Source organism: Anas acuta, chromosome 1, assembly GCF_963932015.1.
Source record: "Anas acuta chromosome 1, bAnaAcu1.1, whole genome shotgun sequence".
NCBI classification, from domain to species: domain Eukaryota; kingdom Metazoa; phylum Chordata; class Aves; order Anseriformes; family Anatidae; genus Anas; species Anas acuta.
In genome coordinates this window covers 64,883,744-64,909,081 of record NC_088979.1, presented here as the reverse complement: position 1 = coordinate 64,909,081, position 25,338 = coordinate 64,883,744, and positions in this window count along the sequence as shown.

The window sequence follows — 25,338 nt, the reverse complement described above, 5'->3', positions numbered from 1 at the left end:
AGGACGGGAGGAAAGGAAAGGAAAGGAAAGGAAAGGAAAGGAAAGGAAAGGAAAGGAAAGGAAAGGAAAGGAAAGGAAAGGAAAGGAAAGGAAAGGAAAGGAAAGGAAAGGAAAGGAAAGGAAAGGAAAGGAAAGGAAAGGAAAGGAAAGGAAAGGAAAGGAAAGGAAAGGAAAGGAAAGGAAAGGAAAGGAAAGGAAAGGAAAGGAAAGGAAAGGAAAGGAAAGGTCAAGAGGGAATCTAGGGCTGTCTGGAAGGTGTACATTGCTTTGACTTTGGCAGAAGCTGGAGAAAAAAAAAAAAAAAAAAAAAAAAGTTCAGCTCCTAAAGACGGAAGAGGAAAGGTTCCAGTGACCAAAGCAAAAGCTCATAAATGCAGCTCTCTGGGAGTGGGTTTATTAACAGGAACACAATAAGGCAAAGAGGAAGAGAAGGTAAATGTGGGCAGACTGACAGTTTTCTAAGAGCTTTGATTTTCAGTGTTTTTATACAAAGGGTGACATTTAAATAAAACTGTTTTGTGACTGCTACTTCTATTGTGCAGAACTATATAAACCTCCTCTTCTCCCACATGAGAGTCAAATGGCCACTAAGTTGTTATTTACTTAGAAAAGTGATTGTAAGAAAGAAATGGTGTAGAAGTGTAATCGTTTGGGGAAGTTTAAGTAAAATGTCTGTATGAATGCTACTTGGATTTCACAACATGAATACTGTATGGGCAGTAGGTACTTACTGGTTTCTGGCTTTTCTTTACAGTGAAGAAATGCAAGAAATTTCTGGAAACAAGAAAGACATGAGTACAAAGCTTCAGCTAGTTTTTCATAGCCTGTAGGCCAGGGACAGATCATCTACCACTCTCATAACAGTTGGAAATATTTTCCTATTTACTTTTGTGTTTCTCCACAAAAAAGTAACTTCAATACTGTGCCACTTCTGTGACACTGAATGGCAAGGATGCACCTTCACATACCACTAAACTTTCGATCTTTTATTTATCTTTCCTCTCCCTACTTCTTTTTTCACGAAATGAGCCACCAGTGTGCAGAAAGAGTGCAGATATGAGAAGTTCTTCTTTCTCCATGTTAAAATGGGAGGGTAAACTAGCTATGGTGTACTATTAGCAAGCAGTGAGTGTTGCTTACATCTCTGCATGGTAGCTCACTAAGATCTACTTTTTTTTTTTTTTTTTTTTTTTTCTCCCTGAAGGAGTGGGTACATTCTACCTTAGTTCTCAAGTTAGTATTTCAAAGTCCTAACCTTCACCTCACTGCTTTTTCTAGGTCACTGAATGGTATCATAATTTGACTCTATATTTTAATAAGCAGATGCTTATTAAAGTGCAACCATGGTTTTGATCATCAGTGTATAGAAATTCCTATACAGAAGATATGTATGCGTTACAGCCATTGAATGGCTGCAAAACTTCAGAAACAGTTTGCTTAGTTTATAAATGTTTTATTAAACTCTTGGTAAATACACATTGTTGAGATTTGACATTAACCACCTTCATTCATGATAATAAACACACAAATTTCCACTTGGATATCAGATCTGATTTTTTAATAGGAAACAACTATGTTTAATCACAGATTTCTGAATACATCGCACAGATATCAGACTAGATTCATAGTGTTTTGATATTGTCCAGAAGATGTATGTTTCCTTTCCCTAGTCATTTTTTTCATTTGCAACAGTCAAATAAGACATAACAAATACATCCTGCCACGTGGTGGTAGGTCAGATACCTGTGTTATATAAATCTTTATGCTGAGAGTTTATGACATTTAAACTTAGAGCTTCATTCAACTTGACGATTTTGGCAGCAGCCAATTATGATATTAAACAGTTCACAGAACTTAACCTAAGACCTAAATTAAATAATTTTTGTAATGACTGATTTGCACCTCTCCTGGTTCATTTAGAGCAATTCAGTTCAAAAGTCTTACCCTTCTTAATTGCTCCCTTTTAATTTGAAGCTCCAATGTCTCTCTTTATTCTCTACTGTATCTACTTATTAAAAAAATATCAATCAGGAAAAAAAAAAAGCATCTTCTAGGCTTACAGGAGCTATATGGCTGTCCGCATACATGTTGTTGGAATAAAAATCATGGAAATCTTTTCCTGATACTACAGAAGTCAAAGTCTGAAATGATTTTTTTTTTACTGTATTATATATTTTTAAATTGATAAAGGTATCGCAATATATATTCTTAATATAAAACTCTGAGATATCAGTAGATGAAAGATGGAATTTGATGTTACATACACCAAAAATAAAATCCTGAACTTTGGTCAATGCTCAGGCTCTTCCTCGTTGTTCATATCCACCTGGTACAAGATTCTTCCTGTTTTCCTTTGTCTTTCTGGAATCTTGGTGACTCTAAAAGGCTGTGCTGTGCTTGATGAGTGATTGTGGAGAAAAAGAATCATCTTACAGGTCCTTAGATTAGATTACCACATCTGAAGTACTGCTGACACAAGTAAATGCCTAGAAGAATAGATTAGATGATAGATAGATAGATAGATAGATAGATAGATAGATAGATAGATAGATAGATAGATAGATAGATGGATGGATGGATGGATGGATGGATGGAGGTTTGGTTTGTTAGTTTGTTTTCCTGAAACTACAGAGATAATAATACAGGAGCTAAAAGATCTGTTTGAAACTGGAGGCTGGTAAGAGCAGGGCACAGAAGAAATAGGGCCAGAGCAAAAAAAATATAGTTCCATGAACCTTAGAGTAACAGCACAAGATGAAAAGTGGTATTCTCCAAATTCAAAGAAGCCAGAAGTTACTTTTGTGTAACACTGTAGATTTCCCTAGCCCTTTTTGCTGGAGCTTAGAGTTCACCCAGACTTTGCAAAACACCCATTCAGTCACTGCCAAAACAGATTGGAGTTATTTCAGTAGTCAAGTTTAAAAGCTTACCCTAAACAATTTATATCGCAATGTATAGTTTTGTTATAAAATAAGCTGTGTAGAAAAGATGACGTAGAGGTAGTTGGTTAGCAATGTAGAAGGAATTTTGTTGACCTTTGCATTTTGAAGCAACAACTTTATAATACCTGGTTTTCACATGTGTTTCAATAGAATATGAAACATGGTTTGAACATCTGCAGCACAGAATTTGGCAGATCTTGGTAAAATATATAGCATCTTGTTTAAAATAGCACAGTGTCTTGAGTACCTGGGAGGCATACTGACAAGAGAGAGACCTCCCCTCACCCCTTGTTAAATATTTACTACTTGAGTCCTGAACATCTGCAATTAGCTAAGAATGGTGATGTCAGTGGACACTTCCCAAGGTTAGCTGCCTCAATATTTGTATAGATCTAATCTGAACTCCTTTTCTTGAGAAGAGGAACACATTCAAACTCAACAAATTGTCATTGACAAATGACCACAGTAGTCTAAGGATAAAAGAAGGGCAAGGTATTCAGTAGAGAAAGAGAAAATGAACATTAACAGAATAAACCTGACCTATTTAGTGTGTTTAACAGTCTGTGATTTCTCAGACTTGGATTATTTGTTATCATATAAAACTCATGATTTGGGGATAATTCTCAAAATTTAGACACAAACAGCTGCAATTTAACTGTTTTTTGTTTGTTTGTTTGTTTCCTGAAAGGGTGAGGAAGACTCTGAACATATTAAGATGCAGCATTAGGATTGGGTGCTTTCCAGGTGGCATGCCACTCTGTGTTAAATGCCTCAGCTAATGAGTCTCTTTCTATTTTGCTTGCATCAGTTTTGTCAACTATATGCTTTATTGTGGAAGTGGCAAAGCCAAAGCACCCTAGCCTCATGGTCCCTGCTGTATTGCATGGAGGCACGTGAATGTGAGGGGATCAGTGTAGGTGTAGGAGGCGTGTTACCCACACTGGGTAACTTGGACTGTTGACCAAGCAGCAGTGGGAGATCTCCAGAGATCACCTGGGTACAGCACCCACTCATCTGGAAGGAAGAGGCCAAAAAAACAGTTGAGCTGTTACACAACAAAAGGCAATGTGGGAGCAAGCAACAACAGTGCTAGTCCCTACAGAAATAAACCTAGTAGCCTAAGAATCAGGTTCAAGTTTTCCAGCTGTTTCTGGCCAGAACCCCTCATCCCAGTAGAAAACTAAGTGAAGAAACCAAGTTCATTTGATTAACTGACACTTCATCTCGGCCCAGCCTGTATGAACTACTGTGTTTATTTGTCAGCAGAAAATCAGACCTCTGTTTTTTGATACCAGTTTGCAAGTCAGTAGACAAGGACAAATGTGGAACTGAGGTGATGTATGAGGAGTAGGTGCACTTCATATCTTGTAGCTCCAGCGTCTGAGCATGCTGGAGTTGCACAGTCTATAAGTGACATAAGGAGAAAGGGTTTTTCTATTTGGAGGCAAACTAATGGAGGTTTTTGTCTGTTATTAATTATTATTATTGTCTGATATTAATAATTGAACAGTTTGGGTATGTTGAAATTCATACAATATAGACATTTTTCACTTGTTAGTGCTTCTCTGGTTTTTTTTTGTTTGTTTGTTTTTGTTGTTTGCTTGTTTGTTTCTTTTAAATGGGTTTGTTAAAAAATCAAACATCGTTTAAAAATTTCAATGTATTTAACATGTTATGGCAACTCCTGTTTAAATCTGCTTTCTAGAATGAAATTAAATGAAACAACAGCAACAAAGAAGAAGCAAAAAGGAATATGAAAAAGATAAAAAAAAAAAAAAAAAAAAAAAAAAAAAGAAACAGTTTGTTCTCCTTATTGTTTGTGGAAAACTTCTTTTGCCAAACTCCTTAGAGAGTGTACTGAGGACTAGTCATTCAAACACATATATATATCTTTATGTTATTAGATGCATATATGTGTATAAAACAGACAATTCTTATAAATCACCAGTTCTGATCAAATTTTCAACCCTTTACTGTATAATATTTCTCTATAGCACCTATGAAAAGCTTGATTCTCAAAACTTCATGCACTATTACTTCTCATATAAAGTGATTTATATCACAGTGCATAACTGTTTGTAACATAAAACTCAGAATTTTGAATGTTGAAAGGGGTGATGATTTCATTACAGACTGCACCAGACTACCCATTGACTATATTGACAAAGCAGAAAGTCTATAGAACCATGTTTTTGTGGGATGAAATGTTGAAAAGAAGGCAAATTTAACTGTCTTTTTTCAATGTTAACTCTATTTACTTTCTTTTCACTGAAGCTGAGTAGTTAGTTGCCTATGTAAATATGCATTTATTCTTAAGGTTCATATTTAATGTACCTAAAAACAGTCTAAATCTATAGTATATTTATTACATGTTATATTTATTGGACATTAGCCATGTAAGTAATGATATTCAAGATTTTTTTCCAGCTATCAATTTTTAAGAAAAAGGGGGAAAATCCAGATATTGTGCTAGTGACAATATGCTGTTATTTGAGGGGGGAGGGTCACTTTATTAGGAAGAAAAATACTTTAATTAGAAGAAATATGTTAATTTCAATAGCAGGTTCTTCATATCTCTGCCCCTAAAAATCCTTGCACACACCTACATTCTTTTCATGGACAGTACAAAGGAGTATAATAGATGCCTATAAAAGTAACTAGTGAAATTCTGCATTAGGATAATCTGTCACCCATTTCCATTTTTTCTGAAGAAAGCAAGCATAATCAAAAGCCTAAATGACAAAGAGTTGACAGTAAGATTCTGTAGTAAATGATTCCAGAGTCGCTGGCCTGCGGAGATGCTGAAGAAGTCCCCAGCAGACCTGATTAATTCCAGTTTCTCCAGCTGCCAGGGGAGCAGAGGCTAAGCAGTTTCACAGAGAGGAGCCTATTACCACTACTAGGCTGAAATAGATCTAATCAACTCACAGCCGCTCAAAAGAAAACTTTACAGGTTTAGCTCACTAAGGCAGTGCTTTAAAATGATGACTACAAAGGATCATGGGAGTCTGAAAGCATTTAGTCTTTATTGCAGCTCAAGGAAATTTTCTGCTGTGGTTAGACCATGCTAATTTACTGAACATGACAATGCCTCCCAGATTGTATGACATCATTTCAGTAATGGCCCTGGTTCCCTTAGTTAAATATTTCTATTACTACTTTTTTAATTCCAAATAGTTCATTTATTGAAATATCATCTACCTAGGGATTAATTAGGTATGCTACTGCAAATCTCTGGGCAATCCTGTGTTATCATTTAATTTGAACGATAATGCTAGGTAATTTGCTGTGGTGCTGACAGAAAAAATATTTTGTTATATTTTTATTTGTCAATACACTTTCAGAGAATGAACTCTAGAAACGTCCTGTATCTCTGCTGTAAAATTTTATTCCAGTTGTGCATTTCTTCCAATATTTTACTGGGATTCACATTTATATGGATTTGAATGATCCTAAGGACAGAAAAATCCAATAGATTGGGTTTTTACTACAAGAAAAGAAAATAACATAAAAACTTTATTTCTTTTGTTCATTCACTTATTTGTGTTCCTTTTCAAGTCCTCCAGTCCACAGAGAGAATGTCAAAACAAGGAAAATACACATGTAGTTTGTTAGATTAAGAAAATAATAATTCCCTCAACTCTTGCTCAGTATTCTATACAAATTTAAAAAAAAAAAAAAAAAAAAAAAAAAAAAAAACTTTCTTAACAGATAAAATCTGCTTTGTGAAAAACAAGCAGTATTAGGAAAACCTCAGCACAGCACACAGCAGTTGTATGATACAATAGAGTAAAAATATAATGTAATACACACAGTTTGTATAATGATGCAAATTTATTTTAAGCATGGTTAATATGCTCTTATTATTTTACCAGACTCCCAGGTGATTTCAGGTGGAAACTCAGAGCAGGATGGCATTTGCAAAAACAAGTTACTTGTGACCTTGACTGGGAGAGAGAGACAATGAGCAAGAAGCAGAGAATCAGGCCACAGAGGCTGATGTCCAGGGCTGAGAGTTGAGGGATTGCTGTCACTAGCCTAAATAGTTTGCTAATTGTGGGGTTACCAGCTGCTCTGTGTGGCTGCTTTTGTGGAACAAGCTTGGCATTTTCAATTTGTGGCATTGTGGAAAAGTGTGTTTGTTGGAAACACCACTTGCGTGCATTTTAGTGGGGGCTGAAAGGAAATGCAGACTGAGCTTTCCCTACTTCATGAACACAATAGGTGAGATTTAAGATCTAACAACTGCAAAGCTCCATGGGAAAGAAAAAAAAAAATCTAGAAAAAGAATGAAACTTACAGTCTTACAGCATTTATTACCTACACAAAACATAGTCAATGTGTCTTTCAACCATGGTAAAAATTGGAAATTCATCTTCTATCAGGTCTTTTTTATTCTTAGCAGAGAACTTTGGGGAGTTAGCAGGGAAAAAAGAAACATTGCAACAAGACTGATCCACTGCATAAAGACTCAAACAAAAAGTAAAGAGAGAGGGAAGAATTTATTCCACACAGTTTCCTGTATAACTTTTAAAACTATTTTAATAAATGGCTAGAAAAGTGCCCCAAATGAGGGTAGTGCACAGGTTAGCAGCAGCAGCCTAAGCAATTCCTGGAAGAGAAAAAAATAGGTCCTCCTTTACAGCTCATTCTTCTTCCTACAATATTTTTGGAAGAATGTAGGGAAAAGCATGTTGTACAGTACACTTTGCACAGTGAATTGAAGTGAGAACATGAGCAAGGACTTCTTTTGTCAGAGTCCAGGCAAATTAGAAAGAGAAATGGTAGAGGACTGGAAATATCAGAAGGTGAGCAATGTATCTGAAATTTGTAGACAACAAAATAATTTAATTAGGTAGGAGTGAGAACTATAAGGCTTTAAATGACCCCAGCTTGGGTAAATTCAACCTGTTCACCTGAGTGGGTTAACTAGATAGAAGAGAATGAATCAGAACCAAGAAGGAAGAAAAGGTAGAAAGAGCCTTGGGATCTGCACTAAACAAGAGTTTTGAGCATTCAGCAACATCCCTGATGAAGGTAAAAACATAGAAGATGAAAATACTACCCATTTGGGACAGCCTGTTGGCAACTGAAGTTGCTGAAGATAATATGGGTTGTGAGAGTGTCAAAGCAAAGGGGACGGGAGTTGATATGAACAATAACATTTATCTATGTTCTCTGTTCTGCTTCTATCAGGAAGTAACTACAAGTGCAGAACACTAGTATTTTTATCATTTCTTTCACTGTGTGTATCCTTGCCTCAGTTCTATTTAATTTTTCCCAATTTTGTTAATTTGAACTCCTGTTTTTTCTTGTGCTGGCCTGCTAGCCTTTGAGCTCTTTCAGAAGCACTGTTTTTGGTACTATGGGGTTAGGAAGATTCTTTGAGAGTTCATAGTTTTGGTTATGTTAGTGGCCTCTTGACAACTTGCACTGTTGAGTTAGATCACTGACATAGTAATTCTTTTGGCTGGAAGGTCCTGTTACCTTGCTGCTCCTACCTGAACTCTTCCAAGACAAAATTTGTGTATTTGGAGCACAGCACTTCAAAGATTTCCATCAACTTCTAGCAATTCATCTGTCATGTTACTGCATTCTGTGTTCTTAGGTCTAAATCAGTGTTCATTAATGTCAACAGAAAGCTTCCTGTTCATTTTAAGGGACTTTGATCAAACCCCAAAGAACACTATCACCAAAGGTGTTGTTGCTGACACAGAGTAATCTCAGGCAGAGGAGGTTGCCACAAAGAAGTGCTACTTGTTTGGTAGCACCTCTTTTTTTTTTTTTTTTTTTTTTTAATGAGGCATGGTAACTACAAGGAAGAGAGGGAAAAAAAATAGGTCTAACAGTTTGCTACAGCTATGGTTAGTGTGCTGTCAAGGTTCCACAAAGACAGTCCTCATAGCCAGAGTCTCATAAAGGAAAGTGTCAGGGCAGGGCCTCACAGCCAGCACCCCTTCCACCCTTGGCCATGTCAGCTTGAAGCTGGCCTTGACCCTGTTGGTTAAACCCTCAAGAGACCAGAGATGCCCTCAGGGCCCCGACACGGAGGTCTGTGGTGGGTTACACAGCCTTGTGCCCGTTTTCAGTATACGCCGTGGAACAACACCTTTTTTTATTATGCAAGTTGTGATGTTGCTAATGTGTATCCAGTGTCTCTAATCAATGTCATACATATCACAATAGCTCGTGAAGCAATAGAGCTGTCAATGAAGGAACTGGTAATGGACCACAATGGGAATTTTAATGCACAACAGGATCCATTACTAGAATGATAATGGCCAGGATGAAGGTGGAACAGCAAATGTCAAATACAAATGGATGTTTATATACATTTATATATTTATACAAAATTATATGTATAATATTTATAAATGCTTGTGTCTACATAATATTTTATACAGATGCATAATTTTAAAATACATGTATATCTTAAAATACTGTGTGCATTACAAAATACATGTTATTTAACTTTTGTCAGTGACTTTTTTATTATTTTTTTTCCTGACAATGTTATAATAACATCAGTGAATATGTAAATGAGCTATGATATAAGCTATGAAAATGTTGATGGGCATATAAAAGATTGGTCTGAATATCTGAGAACTAGGAAGATACTGGGGGGGAGCAATGTAGGACAAAAACAATGTTAAAATAAAAAGTAAAACATAGCAATAAATAAATAAATAAATAAATGAAACACAGGTGGCTGATACAAAGGTTCTGTTTTCTAACATATATGATATATATTAGCAAATTTCTGGCTTCTGTTTTCTTTTAATGTCCTTTATGGAGGTATCCTACTGAGTATAATAAAACAATATGCCTGTCTATCTAGCTGTCAAGGTGCCCATGACTGTAAAATCTGAGTACTAATACTTAATATAAAATAGCAGTTTTCCCACAGAATACCCTCAAAACACCACAGAAAATGGACTTTTTCCATCTGAATCTCACATCCTCACATACAAATCCTGTATGATTTTAACCTCCTTTTTTTTCCTTTTCTTTACAGTGGATTGTGTATATTGATATATTTCATACTACTTACTACTTGTGTTAAACATGTTTTCAAGCTGCTATTATGAACACATTATTTTGGTCTTAATTGTATTAAACATGTTCGATCAGGTAACACTACAGAACCTTATTGCCTTACATTTGATTTTGACACATCTCATTACCTAAGAATAGCACAACAAACAAAGAGTTAAGTGCTTAAGACATCATTCAGAAAATCCAGGTGTTGTGCAAGTGTTACCAGACAAAGTAGGATTTCTCATTCCCGATGTAAGGCCCCAGTGCTGGTACTGACAACATTTGACAAGATTTCTACACTAGCACTGAATCTCTATACAGGTCCTGCAGTCTTCCTTGAAGATTGGGAAAATAAATAAATAAATAACAAAACAGATACTGGAAGTAAATCTCAGACTCATTTTAAGAAGTATCCTCCACTAGTTTATGCTGTCTCACCAACAAAAGTCAAGCTAGTATGCCAATTTGTGCCTTTACAGATCATAAGCAATTTTCACAAGACTATGGGTGTTAATTCCTTTCTCCTCGTTGTGACTCTTCCTGGGTAATTGTAGTCTGCTTGCTTAACTTCCCCTGCAGCTTTAGCTCTCCAGTGCACTCCTTGCTTTCTTATCCTCGAGTGTGCACTGCTGAAAGCTGCCAGCTATTGTGTGGCCTCACGATTTATCACATTAGTATCACCACCAAATACATGGCTTAAACAAAAGTATTGTGTTTGACTGCAAAGGATGTCACTTTTCTGTTTCTTCCCCCTGTCACTAAGGTAAGGGCTAGCAAATTTTGTAAATGTTATAAGAATTTGAATGGAAAAATAATCAGTATTTGACATAGAATAATAAAACACTTCAAATGTTATGGACTTTAAAATCTTGTCCATAAAATGTGGACTATTCTTAAGTTAAGCTGAGGAATATAGTCAGGTTTTGAAAAAGGAAGAAAAGCTAATGAGGACTGAATATAGTATGTACATTCAGAATTCATGGTGTTGTTGCATTACTGGTTTACACTCAGAATTAATTTTTGTTCACAAATTTCCACATTTCCCTCATTGAAACAGAATATTACAAACACTAGCTAGTAATTTTCACTTGTGTTTTGTTTTGTTTTACATTTGTAAAAGCAAGAAAGCATGATGTCTTGGAAAGGCTGCTTAATGTAGTAGGGCCCATCAGAAAAATATTGTCTAGATTAAATACAGTTCTGTCCCTAGCTGAAAACTCTGAAGTCTGTTTGTTAGCAATCATCTGAAGTGTCATTTTTTCCCCTTTGCTTACCCAGGGGATATGCATAAATAGGAAAGCCAGGAGGTATTATCATTGTCAGGAAAAACCTCCCAATACCTAAAGACAGACAGTAGCAACAGAGGTCTCCAAGTAGCCTTTGTAGCCTTTGTTCCTTTTGTACCATAGAGAAGAAGCTGACATATGGCTTTGCCAACTCACAGATCTGCTAATCACAACACTCGCAACCTCTGAACTTTCTGGTACAGGAGGATGACAAGATTGGTTGTTATAGTAATTGTACCAACATGGTAGACATATATAGGTTAGGCTTATCACTCAATCTGCACAGAGTATATTTACTGAAGTAGAGCAAAATAAAATTTATGTGACACACCCTGAATGGATTCAAAGTACTTAACTGATCTCACAAATATTGTTGTAAATGGTGTGTTTCTAGTGAGGTCTCACAAAGATAAGCTGTAAACTTTTATTATTTAACATCTTATCTACTACCATGGAGAAATCATGAACTGCTGATTGACAAAGTTTGTAGATGGCACTAAGATTGGAGGAGAGGTAAATAAAAAAGTGCAGCTTTATTCCTTAGAGAGATTAGAACCCCCCTAGGGAAACTGAACCCCAGTTCAAACAAAACACATTTCACTGAAGCACACCTCTTTGAAGAAAGAATGCTGGGCATGTTTGTAGGATAGGGAATTTTCTGAGAAGCAACAATCTTGAAAAAGACTTTGGGTTACAGTGGAGAATCACCAGACTGTAACTTTCTGTCCATCACTGTGGCTAAAACAGCTAAGGTATGAAATCTGAATGAATAAGCAGGAAATTTAGAGAAGTGGAGATTACATCATTTCTAATTGACATTAAAGACAAGATCACTGCAAATAATTGTTGATAAATATGTGAACAGTTAAGTGTTCCATCACCAATATCTGAGTGGTTTTGAGTATACACAAGTGATGTGTCATATTTCTGCCCACCTGAACAACTTTCAGAAATTCAGTTTTCCTATGGGACCACTCAGAACTAAGAGTTTGGAGTACACGTTCTGTGAAAATCCAGCAATAATGGTTCAAACATGATGTTCTTGAGGTCATGCCTTTTCCTCTTCTGTCCCATAACTTGGTCTCTTAAAATCTTCTTAGAAAAGACAAAAAAAAATCTTCTTAGAGAAGAAAAAACCATAAAGAATTTTTTTTTTTTTAATGTATATGGATAGTCACATAACATTTGCACTATTTTCCCCTCTTTAATAAAGTCTGTGAACAGCACTTCATCTCCTTGTCTACAGGTAGACACTTAAGTCGCTTTGAAACGATTCAGCAAGAATCATTCTATTTATTTCAGGTATTAAGTGTCTATCACTTTGATATCTAAGCACCTACCTGAATATTACACTTCATAATATTGAAAGAACATAGAAATGTTGGAGCACAATCTGTCTGTATTTACTCTATGGCAGCTTAATCACTGATTAAATACTAGTAACAATATGAAGATTGACATATGAGCCACGGGAGAAAGAAAAGTTAACTGCACAAAGGTGAATTGCTATAACTAAGAATTGTTTCTGTCCTATTCAGAGTGTGATCTTCAGCAAGGGAACTGTTTTCTGGTTTGGGTTGTCCCCTTGAACTCCACAAAACTAATCAAGTGAGGATGGTGAAGCAATTTTTTGTCAGCAGTACTTCTGCTGACAGTCAGGAAATCAGATATTGTCCTTTAAAATATTACCTCCCTTTGAGAGAGAGAGAGAGAAAGAGAGAGAGAGTTCTGAGTGGAAAAGGAAACAATGCTTACCCACAGTTTGAAGGTTTAGCTTTGGCTTTCCCTGAGTTTACGTAATTGTAAGGACCCATTCTTTCCATAGACCCTGGCAAATTCTGTCAAAATAATGCATACTTGGGCATTTGGACTGCATCTTCACACAGCTGCAAGTCATAAACAAAGAAAGTTGTTTTCTCCATAAACACCCACTATTTAAACCTAATAAATGGATCTGATAGATATCTAAAGGGCTAAAATATGGAATTATAATCCAATGTGGAAAAGAGATGCATTATTAACACTAGGTTTACACTGTATTTTTGGACAGGAAGCTGACACAACTACAGCTTGGTCCCACTATCACAGAACTGCAGTTACAAGGAATTTCTGGCAGGCAGAAGGGGCAGATAAATATATAAAATAAATGCAGAATTTTAGCGAAATAATATAACAGAATTAAGTTGTTCTGAAAATTAACCAATAATTTTCAACAGATCAAGTTTTTCTGTGATATACATTTAAGAATTAAACTTAAATTAGCTCTTTAAACTGGCCGTGTGACTTTAATTATTCAAAATGTACACAAATTTAATGAGTTTTTAAATATTAAAACTATTCTCTATTGTCACTACTGTGAGCTCTTAATTTACAGAGCAATTAAGTCAGGACCCTCATTTATCAGTACATGTGCGTTTGCTGAAAACATAGTCAGTTTTTATTAATTGATGCTATAGAAATACTGAGGTAAAATTAATGTGTGTGCTTCAGAGGTCATGCTGGCGATAGTAGGTAGCTAGCAAGGAGCAAGACGTGAGATAAATAAGTAACTGCTGTTCCCTGATTACACTAGAGATAGCTGAAATATTAAGTGGCACAATGGGCACTATTCTTAGCCAAAATGCTTGCAAACAAATGCCCCCTGAGTTTTCTCTGGCAAGCATCTGTCATGGCAGTAGCTGAGAAATAGGGAAACTTCAAAGCTTCAGTTTCTGATTATTAGCAGCGTGTGTAGTGTAATGTTCTTACATTTTTATGTAAACTCAGCGTTGATGAGCTGAGAGGGTAGAATTAAAAAATACTTCAGCTTCCCTTTGTTCTTTGGGACATGGTTGACAGGAGTGTTAGCAGTTAGGAGTCTCCTGAGTGTCTATCAACTTGCGAATTACAGGGACTACAGGGCCAAATTTGCAAAAGAACCAGGTGAACAGCTACAGAACTGGAGCATGATTTTTTCCTACATTTCCCCTGCCCCCAGTGCTGCATATCCAAAAGCTCTGTGATGGCACAAAAAAGTGACTGGAAAGTAGGTTAGGCATAAATATGAGCACAGGCTGGGTGCACAGAGATTTTGAGAGACCACTGGTGGACTTCAGAGTATTTGGTCCCCTTACCACTCACACTGTAGGAACACCCTGAGGCCATCTTTCATATCTCCTCTGTAATCCAAGTATTATTTGACTGATAAATAAAAATTTACAGTGGAGATGTTCAAAACAGATGACTCAAGGTTTTAAAGAAGGAGAAAAAAAATGGTGAGGCCCTCGCTTTGGGTGGTTTGAAGTAGAAACTTTAACAGTATGATATTTAAAATATTAAATGATGCTGTTGTTGGGAGTCTCTCCCATAGATCCAAAAGGCAGGTCTGAGTGGAAGTCTGTGTTTTCTTTGATGTCTCACTCATGCATATAAAGATTCAGCTGATTTAGTAATACTCAGCTGCCCTCCTGAACTGTGCTTTCAGCTGTCTGAAAAGGCATGAGAGGTGGGAAACTTAAACTTCCATCAGGCCCCTAGTTAGAGCATGACTTTCTGAAAAGCCTGGTAGTTTATTCAAAAAGTTCTGCTCTTCTCTTTGTTTGCCAGAGTTTCAGCAAATTAGAAGGATACAGTTTTCCTTTTAAGAGACCATGCAGTCTGGCTTTCTGATGTTATGGCCTGTTAAAATATTTTATTTGTAGTTATTGGTTCAGATGTTTTATCTTACACTGGAGTAAGGTCAATTGATCTGTGATTCTTAAGATTGCTTAAAAAAAGTGTGGCTTTTTGAAGATCTTGTGAGATATGGTCATTTTTATGGAAGTCTATGTTTCTCCTAATTGACCATTTTAATGTTTATTTAGAACTTTCACAATGGATTGTCCTAGTGATTTTCTTTTTCTTTGTCAGTTTCTTCAAGATTCTTTTCTTTTGGCAACTTGATCTCTGATATCGCCTTGTGTTTATTATCTGAAAATAATTGGTTTAGAGAAAGGCATCTCCATAGTGAATGCAGATGCAAAGAAATTGCTTCATTTTTATGCAATATTCTTAATTGTTCTCTTTATCTTTAGTGGTCCAGTGTCTGACCAAACCATTTGCAAGCTCTTTGAAATTGTGCCTGTACAAATACATGTGTGTGGGGGAGGGATACAGAAGATGTATTTATAATTCAGAGCTGGGAGAGTAGCATGAAGTCCCTTTTTCTTATTATTTACCAACCAGTTTCTCTTACACCTTTCACTCCTATTTAATCACTCCCCAGCCCATTTACTTTTGATTTGAAATATAGGATCAATGTGCTGCTGTTTATATACGGGGGGAATATGATCCCTTCAATATTCTCACTTACTTTGGGAGCCAAGGGTATTTGCCCATTATTAATTACTGGTAAACTAGTTTTATTCCTGCAGTTTTCCTTGACATGGAGTATGTTGTCACTAAGGGCCAATATTATAAACCTGCTAGCTCATGTCCGATTTGGGAATGGATCAATCTTAATGTACCTTGTTGTGCTCTTTCAGTTGTGTGTATGACAGCTTTTCTGTCCTGATCTGTCCTGTATATATAGTTTCAGGGCAAGGCAATATACAGCTGTGCAGCTGCTAAGAGAGTTACCACCAGTACTTTGAGACTCCCAGTAGATGTTCTCCCACAATGGGCTGATGGAGATCTTAGTTTTCTAAAGCATACAAATGCTTCATTGAATCTTTCATTCTTACTCATTCTGTTATGGATCAAACCCTATTGTGCTAAGGGCTGCACAGACCCAAAAGGTAGGGAGAAAAACATCAGTCTTTTCCTAAAAACTGTGATCTCCTCCCAGTCCCAGGAATTCTGCACTTACTTTTGAATATCTTTGCCTCATTTTCCTCACTATTTAACTGTTCACTTTGAGTCTGGACATAGCCACAACAGAAGGACATAGAGGCTGAGCACCTAAAGCTGTCTAAGTACTCATCCTGCATTTAGGAAAATAAACAGAAATGGTATTCTCTCAAGGGGGTTGTCCAATTCCCATGGCCCACAGAGAGTACAAGTAAATAAGGGCACGTTGCAAATTTCACAGAGAGATCTTGATTATTTCAAGAACCTCACAGGTGCACAGGGACTGGGAAACGAGGAAGACACACTCAGAGTTGACCTGATTTGCCCAAAGTCATGCAATAGCCCTGTGGCAGAGCCAGACAGGCAAGAACCCCATGAACCAAATCACTGCAGCCTATGCATTGCACACTGTCTTTCCAGGCAGAGAAATCTCTCTGCCATTAAAAACAAAGTTCAGTGCACACGTCATTAGTATGCTCCATTTACTAAGGATTTTCTTCAGTGAAAATAATGTTGGTGCAAATAGATGGAAAGATTAAATGGCTTTGGATGGATTTGGTACCTACTTTGCATCGTTAGTCTCCATTTCTTTGGTCTGTGGTGTATTAGCAACGATGCACAGACATCTAGGGCAAACATCTAGCCTCTAGGGCTGGATGGTAAAAGTGGAACTGCAACACAGCATACACATTTCTTAAGTTTATCTACATGACCCTTAAAGAATATTACATCTCATTATGCTATACACTTTCCCATCTGCTCCAGGCTGGATGGTACCCTCCTCCTCGTGACATCTTTCACTGCAACCAAGTTCCTGACTAAAGAAATAAAGTGACTCCATCCATTCCCAGCAGTTAAGGTTAAAGAGATGCACTCGGTTCTAAATCTTGGCTGCTAACGCTCTCTTGACCTTTGACTCGCCTTAGCACAGCGAAGTTTGATGGGCCCATGCCAAGCCGTCTTCTGTAACCCATGAGTTGGTTAATATACTCCCATTTCTCATTCAGACAGCCAACAGAGGCAAAAAAGGCAGCAGGGCAACAAATGCTGTCTCCTGCAAATGCTCAGTAATAAATTGCTCTTTCAGTAGTGCAGAAGACAGATTTTTCTTTCTTTTGCTCCTTTCCTCCTTTTGCACGGAAGTCACCAATGGGAAGCTTGCTTTCCCACCTGGCCCCAGCTGACTGTGCCCATAAATTTGCCTATGCGATGCCTGTTTACGGGTCGCTGCCGGAACACGGGGATGGGTGCATTTTCCAAGCACCGGGTAGATAATCACAGTAATTGATGTTTGGAGCTGAGAGATCCTAGGAACATAGGGTCTCTTTCTCCCAGTGAGGCCCTGCTCCATGTTATCAGTCCAGCCCATAATTAAATATCACTCTTTTACAATATGTTTCAGGCTCCTTAATGAGTCTAAAGCAGAAATAGTCACCTCTTTCCCCTTTGAGCTTTATTTGCTTGTTATTAAACAATGTTATTGAGCTGCCTTCTTTCTCTGTGTTGCCAAACCTGCATCATTTCCGTTTTATAATTGCACAATTAGAGTCAGTGCTTTGCTTTCATACATCAGCAGGACCTGAGAGAGAGAGAGAGAGAGAGAGAGAGAGAGAGAGAGAGAAAGGGGAAAAAAATCAGGTGTTCACAGACAACTCAAATGCATCTTATTTTCATTAACTACCAGATTTTGCAAAATGGGAAGCTATTTATCATGATCTGTTTTCTACCACCAGCCACCCCCACCACCCCACTCCAGTGACTTTCGCTATGACCTTGTGCTGTATTGTTAAGGGTCCAATTTGCTCATTGTTACTTGCCTGCATAATTCTGTGCACCTCCCCCACCATCTTTTTTTTTCCCAAGCAAAATCCAGTCATTTATATTCTGAGACTAAATGGTATTCCTCCTCCCCTACAGCCTCCCCCAAAAAGAAAAGAGAAAAAGAAAAAAAGAAAAAAAGAAAAAAAAAAGAAAAAAGAAAAAAAAATAAAAAACAAGCAAGCTGTATAACACTAGTAATTCTTTCTAACAAATTTCCACAGATAACCCCCTCCTTACACACACGCACACACTCTCTCACACGCATCCTCTCCCACACGCACACCCTTAAGCTGCTCTAAGCAGTGTATTAAGTAGCTGAAGAAAATCCATTCACATTCTGCTGTGTCGCTTTCTTCTCAAGTCATGAACCCATCACAGACTTTTTCTAGCTGTAGGTTGCCACGGTGAAGATTTACAATGCCAGTTATTCATACATCTGCCTTCTCTTTTTTCCCCCCTTATTCTTAAATCCCTTGGGCGAGGGCAACCTTGATACTGAGACTCGTAAAATTCATGCAGGCTTATCATCCTTGGTGAAGGCTTCAGGCATGCATTACCGTATCCAACTGCCTGCTCACCGCCATGACAGAACTGGGCCTATAGCTTTTATTTCCAACAGGGGAAAAACGTATTAATGTGCTATAGAGAAAAGAAAGCTTACATGTTTGGGGAAAGAAAATAATAACTAACATTATCTATTTCTCTTAATGATTTTTAAATTTGTTTTAATTACTTTACTCCCCACAGAACAGCATAAATTTGAAACCACTTTTTTTTTCCTTTTTTTTCCTTTTTTTTTTTTTTTCTTTTTTCTTTAAGCACCCTTTAATTTGTGCAGAGCAGTGTTCTGAAAGTCCAATCACACTGCAGTGGAGAAATACAGTATTAACACAGCCTCTGAACTCTACATCAAAGTAATGAATACAACAAATCTGGAATGAATTTTAAATGTAAATTTTAGAGTCTTTTATTTATTTTTTCTGATTTTGTTTTCCCTTCATTTTTGAAGACCTTCTTAATCATCATAAGAAGAAATACTTTCTTGAGGGGTGGTGGAAGAGAGATGAATGTACAGATTTTACAAAATAAAAACAAAAAATAAAAAACAGAAAAATCCCAAGAAAATTGCAGGTCTTCAGTTACAAAGTCACAGGTTAAACAGGAAGTCTGAAATAATGCAAATCACTGTCATTTTAATTTTGAGAAAATCAAAATTTTCTACAGCATTAATCACAATTTTTATATTTATTTGTTCTTTTTTGAGGACTACACCTACAGAAGATTGAGGGATCCTCTATGTAGAGTTCAGAAATCAGAAACAGAGGGGTTTGTTTCAGAGTTTGGTTTTGTTTCTCTGTTTTCAACAGCCCAAAATTGTGGTAAGACCTGTCAGGTTTTCAAGGAGGCAGACTGCTGCATGCTGTGTTTAAAGGCCTGCACACATCTTTTATTTTCTGTGGATGAATGTGTGCAGGTCTATGTTTTACTATGTGTTTTGAAATGGGTCATGATTTTAGGAAGCTGAACAGTACAACTGACCTACGAATATCCCCCAAAAGTCTCTCAAAATACTTATGCCTGTGCAAGTGGAACCAGTGTAGCTAGAACTGGTGAGTGTTCCAGTGAAAAGGGCAGCTGGAGTGCTGCCCTCAGAAGATCCCTAAGTGCGTGACAGACTTTTTCAGGAAAATTCTGACTTGCAGGTTCAAAAAGAAGTAGCTTTGAAGACACAAAATTATTCAAAGAGAAATGAAACCTCATGTCCTTTGAGAAGTCACACCCCATTATCCTCATCCTTTTTTCTCCTTTTGCGTTTTATTGTTGCTTTAAATGTTTCAAAACTGTTTCAGCCATTATGCTGTCAAAAGTGTCTTTTCAATCTCAGATCCATATCTTCTGACATCCTAAGACAGCTACAACAGAAAAGAAGACTTGTGTTGATGTTACTCAGTCAGCATTAAGTTGTCACAAGTGCTGTCTCACTTCATCTCGATAGCGATGCCTAGAGCCCACTCATACCACCATCTGCCTGCGCAGAGGTGACATCCCCGTTTGCATGATGAAGCACTATTTACAGGGCACCACTCCTGGGTCCACAGGGCCCTGACAGCAGCACGACCTACTCAGCATGCCACCTGTAATCACATGTGAGCAACATTTCTCAGAAAAATAGCTGTGCAAGGCTTCTAATGCTTTGAATTATGAGTTGTAGAGGCAGAAAGAAACAATGATATGTCTTTAGGTCACTAGTGAGGAGGTTGTAAAAAGTTGCAGTTTCCAAACCTACTCCAAAATTAGTTCAGGGTCATTCATCTTTTCTGGCTATGAGGTGCTTTTTAGCCATCTCTTTCCTGTGGAAGAGGACACTCCAGGGTGCACCACAAGTAAATGCTAACATATCTTGTATAGAAACAACAGAGCAGGAAAGAGGAGTTCTTGACATTAAACAAGTCGTATTCTGATTTACAGTAAAAAGCTGTTGAGGCACAAATATAGATCCTTGCATGGGGACATGTCCCTGAGCCTCACAACAGAGATTTTGCCATTGGGTTCTCTGTACTCTATACATGCAATGTGACGGTTAGCCAGGGCAGATGCACCTGCAGCACCCGCAGCAGAAGATATTGTTGCTTTTTATTAGAGAGGCATCTGCTCACATAGGAATTCCACCGTGCTTCTTGATGATGCCCTTTTCCAGGCCAAGGGACTCAGAAAATCAAGTTAAATTCCAGTATGCACAGGACTCTATGCAATCAATGTTTGTAGTAAACATCCCTTTCATTTATCACAAGTTGTAAAATGCTTCCTAGAATCCAGCACTGAGCTTTAGACTGTAAGTAAGAAGACCAAAAGTCACAATTACAACCTGATACAGAGAGAAAGAAAGAGATTTCAAGGGCATCACAAAGTCCTTAAGTTCCTACAGTAGCAAAACTGGCTGGAAGCCTGAGTTTCTCAACAGTGTAGGAGTTACCAACTCTACTTGCTGCCAATTAGTCTTTGTGTGTGTTGAGTATCCTCCCCCAAACTGTCTTACAAAGGACTCATCTCCCAGATATTTCAGATAGAAATCCAGGCAGTTTAGCTCAAGCAGCAAAGAAGCTTGTGCTTTTTATCCTTGAAGCCTCAAAGGGCTCTAGTGTAGCCAAGATGGCAAGCAGAAAACATCACATGTATCACTAAATCTTCCCAACAGCAGATTCTTTTGCTGGTAAGGTCTACCCCAAACATCAGCAGAAGCTGGGGCTCCATCATCATCAGATGCTCAACAAATATAGCCCTTTAATTATGTTTATATAAGGACTTGGATTTAGCAGAATTATTTGTTTCACCCAGTCAATGGCTTTAATTATTCCCCATGGCTGTTGCTTCTTGCTGTTGTCCAGGTTCTACAACTGAGACTCTCTAACCCAATGAAGACTTAACAAAGCATCTTTCCACTGAGGGAGATTTAACTGGAAGCACTTCCCAGGATCATTCCACTCCAGTGTTTCTTGTGAACACTTCATTCTAGGTTGTGGTAAACAGGTCAAATAGACAAGCACTTTCAGTGCAGAGCTTGTATATATCACTGAATATTAGATTAAATTGAAGGCCTTCAGTATGTGGGAATTACAGGCTGCCAGAAGGAAAGAAATGGATAGATCCCAAAATTAGAGATCTGAGTAATTTCCTCTGAATCAGTTTGTATTCTCAGGCACATCCCTTATTATTAGTAAACAATGTGAACTGATGCCTGCTTTAATTTTTTAATTTTTTTTTTCAAATTCTTCTGTTATCCTGCTGCCTCTCTTGTGCTCTGGTACTTGCCAGCATTGCAAGGTAAAGTAATAAAGGAATTATGTGAAGTAAATCACTTCTGTGTTTTTGTCACAGGCAGGGTGTACTCACTGGTGGATATACACTGAAGAGAAAAAAACATATATGTATCCCAAACCTGAATCACTATTGCTTTGGCAAAATGTTAAGTGCCTAGCATGCCAATGAAGATATGATGCTGTTCAAGCTATCTGATTGGGAATTATTGTGTCTTACTATGCTAGGCAGACGTTGAGGTGATTATGTAGAACCTATAACTTCTCCACCTTGTTTAACAGTGAACAAATATGATAGATTTCTGGTTCCAGCAAGCTGAGGTGAAGGATATACTGCATCTTCAGCAGGTAACCTAGAAGGTTGTTTCTTGCAGAGCCCAGGCAGGGTTTGAAGGCATATTTGAACACATTGAATGCACCAGGGGAGGTTTTTTCCATGGCAGCTCAGTTATCTGGTGATTACCATGGTGCTCATGATACTCAGTGACTATTTGGATCTTTCTTTTACAATATGGCTGATAACCAACATTGAAAAAATACAAATAAAAATAATAATAATAAAAGAAACACACACTGATCAATTGGCCAGCTAATAGCTTTCAAGAAGGTTATGAAAAAAAAAAAAAAAAAAGGACAAATAAAATTGCAATTGGTCATGCAAGGGAAATTTTTACAAACACCTTGTTTACTACAGAATTCAAACTTCTAGCTTGGGGGAACATATTATTCTCTACTACCAAAGTCCTTAGTAGTAATTTCAGAATTATAAACAATAAATACCTATCACTTCAGTTCATAGCATAAATACGTAAGAGATTTGATGAAGTCCTCTGCACTGTAGCATCCCTGGTCTGATAGTATCTTGTTTATGTTATGACAGGAAAAGTAGAGTGGCTCCATGAAAATTTACCAGTCCCAGAAGACTTCATATAATTTCAGTAGTGACTATACAATAAAATAAAAGTTATTGTGAACCTCAAAAGGGTTTGTTGCCTCGAAGTAAAAAAGTAAACAGTAGAGAGCTTTGAAAGTTTCTATTTCAAAAAGCAAGTAGATTTAGGATTAAGCTTCTCTGCCCTGTGTTCAGATGTTACAGTTACTGCATTTCAAAAGCTGGTTGTGGTGCAGTCATTCAGAACAAAAGTTTGGGCTTGACCATTAGTCCCTATCCTTATAAATAACAGACTTTTTTAAGATAATGTTTTCTCAGAAGTGTTTCTTTGTGATAGCTTTCCTATTACATTAGATTATTTGCATGTTTATAAACAATGCAAATGTTGTAATATGAATATGTTTAAAAACACTTCAACATCATATCAGGTGGGGTTCAAGAAAGTGTTTTCCTTTTAGATTTTCTGTGTATGGTAATGCTTTTTTTTCCACATTTGCTAGTAAGTAGAGTAATAGAAGTTCAGTGTTTGTTTCCTACCTGAAATTTACTTGGGCAACTTGCCTTTCTATTGGAGGCTGTATTTCAAGTTAGATTTTGTCAGAAAGCCCAGAGCCTTTAGGCTTGGTCACTTGCCACATGTAAGTAACAATCAGTTTTTATGAGATGTCTTTTTATCTTTGGATTTGTTTTTGTTTGTTTATTTCCTTCCTGTATTTTCTGCATCATTATTTTAACATCATGAATATAGTTAATCAAATTTAAGGTATCGGTCGTTATAATAAAACCAACAAAGAAGAAAGAGAGAGAAAAGATTGTTGATCATGGACTGGAGGTTGGATTCTGTAAAGAAAATAAAGCATGAGTTTTCATGGCTTTATCTCTGCAACATGATATTAGAGAAGCACTAATGAGAGCTTGTAACTGTATGGGTCTCCTTTGCACAGTTTCAGTGTGTTCTTGAGAATACTGAAGCACCAGTCCATCAGGGAAGGTTCTCCTTCTTAGGTAGCTTTAAAATGTGGCACAGTTAGTCGTTGAGTTATGGGCATGTCACAGGTGGGCTAGAAAGAAGGATAGGAAGGGACTATCCCTGATTTCTGCTGCAATGGCTTTCTTAGAAATCCAAGGGCGTAAATGTAATGCTTCACTAATTTACATTGGCTGTTAACTCCAGACTGCAGGAGGACAAATATGGCTTCTGGCTATCTTTGCTCTAACTTCCCTGCTCTTAATAGATAATAATATTTCTTTGCTTCGAAGTGTTTACTCCTAGGAGTAAATTTTGTGGAACAGAGAGCATTTGAAGGGTAGGGTTTTGAGAAGAAAAGGTGTTCATTAGGGCAGAAGCTATGTACTTAGCTTGGCTTTTATAGGAACCTTGCACATCAAAATACCTCTGGGTAGAAAATGAATATGCTCTATGCCGTATACAGTTCATATACTTGTTTTTACACATGTATGCACACCTGCAAATGTATGCACATATGAGTGGGAGAGAAAGATAGAGAAAAATAAAAGACTGGAACATCCAAATCTTTTGAACTGATTTGTGGGTCAGGCACTTTTACACTTGATATTTCAAGTATTAAATTTTGGGTGACACCGTCTTAGAAAGAGATCATTTCAGTATGTATTTTCTTTATTTGCATTACACAGCACACCTGGTAGAAAGGATATTTAAGTAGTGAAGGACTCGCAGCATTAGTAATTAATAGGTCCCATTATGCTAACTCTCATGCAAGTTTAGGACATCTTAGATGCTAGATAAGAGATGAATAATTTGAAGTAATTTTCCTGTAATCATGCCAATCACTTCAGCAAAGTAGTTATTAAATGAAACAGTATTATGATGAATTATAGGACATCTATTGAATATCTTTTCTTATCATCTACTTATACTGCCTGATACTGAAAAGAGGCAAACAAGTGAATGCTCTTTCCTAGTAAAATATGCACACTTCTCACTGTAAATAATAGTTTGTTTAGCAAACCTTGTTTTTTTAATGAGGCCTAGAGACAGATTTGTACTAGTCTCACACTCTTTGCAGCTCCAGAAGATCATGTAGTTTTACCTTTTCTTTAAAGGTAGACATTAGCAAGAATGAGTCACCACTGATGACAAGGAATTTTTCTAGTTCAAATTTGCTGAAGTGATTAAATATTATTTATCTAATTAAATGCTCAAAACAGATCATTATTGAAAGGAATAAATTTAGTGGATTTGTTGAGCAGTGTTAGCTGAAATGTAACTGCACATCATTTGACTTTTTAACATTTTATTATATCTAATAAGTCTTTCTGTGCTTAATTAAATCAACTTCTTTTTTACAGCTAATTTAACATGATTTCATTTTAGTTACAGCTTTTGCATCAGATATGCAGAAAGCCAACTGTATATCCCAATTAAGCTTGTGCTACTCAGGTGCTCTGCTGTACTTCTTACCTCTCTAGCTATTGCTGAGGTCTGGACTATATTTTAGCATTTTCTTATCTTTTGCTGGAGGAAGGTTACTCATTTTTTAATTATAATCTATTTCAAATACTACAGTAAAAAAAAAAAATACCATATGGTCATAAAACATTTAATAATTCTGTCATATGTAACAGGCTCTGAAAATCAACTTTTTTCTTGGCATAGGACTTCGCCTTGTGTCAGAAAATGCCAAACAGGAATGTAAGATTAATTCCACTCATGGCTACCCCAGCAACTTAATCTGCATGTGTTTGGGTGAATATAG